Source organism: Protobothrops mucrosquamatus, unplaced genomic scaffold, assembly GCF_001527695.2.
Source record: "Protobothrops mucrosquamatus isolate PMUCROS unplaced genomic scaffold, P.Mucros_1.0 scaffold1325, whole genome shotgun sequence".
Taxonomy (NCBI): domain Eukaryota; kingdom Metazoa; phylum Chordata; class Lepidosauria; order Squamata; family Viperidae; genus Protobothrops; species Protobothrops mucrosquamatus.
The window spans coordinates 470,927-472,991 of record NW_015387525.1 but is presented as its reverse complement, the minus strand read 5'-3'; positions in this window follow the sequence as shown (position 1 = coordinate 472,991).

Below are 2,065 nucleotides of genomic sequence, written 5' to 3'. Positions count from 1 at the left end.
CCAAAAGGTTGGGGATTTCTTCTCTAAACCATAACGACAACAGAAGCATCTAACTAAAGACGAACTCTTGCAGCAAACAACATCAGTTCTTCTTAAGTTCATTCCAAATATTTCAGATACTCTGATCAATTCGGATAATATTGCCTTAATGGAAGAACTGGTGGGGAAAGGAGCAGTATAAGCCAATGCAAAATGAAATACGGCCATTAGTTTGCACTCGATAAAGCGATTATTAATGCAGAAAATTCTTAAAGTGAATATAAAGATTAAACCAGAAACTTTCCTTCTGGGTCTAATGGAAAGAGAACTGGGAAAAAAAATAGATTGGAACTCTGATTTTATATATGGTGACGGCAGCAAGATTGCTCTATGCACGAAAGCGGAAGGATGTCTCGATTCCCACCAAGGACGCCGAATGGCTACAAAAGCTGATGGAATTAGCAGAGGTGGTCAAATTGACTGTGCTGATAAAAGAAAAGAACATAAGTACTTTTGTTTCTACTTGGAAACCGCTTCTGGACTTTGTGCTTGAGGTGGGAAAAATGATATTATGATTTGGGGTTTTATCAGACTGATTTGCCAATATAGAAATGGCTAGTGCATACGACTATAGAAATGTAAAAAGTTGAGATTTGATTTTAATGTCTGATTTTACTGCAACAGAGAGAGTCGGAAGTCAATGCCTTTTGTTTCTTCCTCTCCCTTTCTTCACACCTTTTTTGTTTTCCCCTTTTCTACTGTTGTCCCCTACTATTTGCTTTTGTATTTTCACATTTTATGTTATAAAGGAATAAAACTAATAGAAAAAAAAGATAAAGCGATTTTTCTGAACATTAATAGAGCAACAAATACTCTTTCCGTGTGCAGAGTCGATGGACCATATTTGCTTGAGGCTTGTTGGGGAACGGAAGACTTTGCTCTCACATTTTTCAGGCAAGTTGTTTAATTTTAACCCCAAACACAACTGTGCCGTGGGCCAAAGAAGCATATTTGCATTTTTCCCCCAAAGAATCTGGTGTTTTCTTCTTTTTTTTTTTCTCTGCCCCCATAAAGGTCAGCAGTGAATAATTCAAAAGAAGTGGCGATATTATTCACTGAAGGAGAAACAGCAAGAGTTGCACACCAGCAGAAATAAGCAGAGCCATCTTGGTCCACAGCCCTAGATGCATCGGCCTCTTTCGGAAAAAGGTTTATTGCAAAAACTGTATTCCAACAGCAAAATTTGATCCTTCTTGCCTCTCAAATATTATTCCTGTAGAACTGGCTGGCTTCAACAAATCTTAGTTTATCAACCATGTTCCTTCCTTCTCATGGTGGCACAGTGGTTAGAAGGCAGTATTGCAGGCTAACTCTGCCCATAGCCAGCAGTTCGATCCTGACCGACTCAAGATTGACTCAGCCTTCCATCCTTCCGAGATCGGTAAAATGAGGACCCAGATTGTTGGGGGCAATAGGCTGACTCTGTAAACCGCTTAGAGAGGGCTGTAAAGCACTATGAAGCAGTACATAAGTCTAAGTGCTGTTGCTATCTTCACTCCCCAGCATCAGAGGAAGGTTGTCTTTTTTGAGGGAACACAAAGGAAATGATCTTCTTATGCTCACATATAAATTTCATTTCAGCTTCTGTTTGGCCTCGGTGGAAAGAGCATGGTGAACCACGTAGCTTTTGGCTTGATCCAGCTTCTAATTTCTTTTTGTAAAATATTCTTTAAAAGGGTACCTCTGGAGACCACCTTTCTAAAAGCAATGCCGGCAGCTGAGCCCTTCAGCCATGGCCGAAGGCGAGTGTAATTAAAAGTCCTTTTATGCTGAGATGTTACAAGCATAGCAGACAGGACTCACGTGGTTATCACTTTACAATCTGTTCCTGGTGAGTCTTGTGAATTCTCACAGTAACACATTGTGATGACCTGCTTAAAGATCACTAAAAGATTTAAAACCAAAAGGGGGAGGGGGACATTTAACTAGGCAGGGATGGGGGTAGACTGGAGCAAAAGGGGAAGGAAGAAGGAGGAAGGAAGGAAGGAAGGAAGGAAGGAAGGAAGGAAGGAAGGAAGGAAGGAAG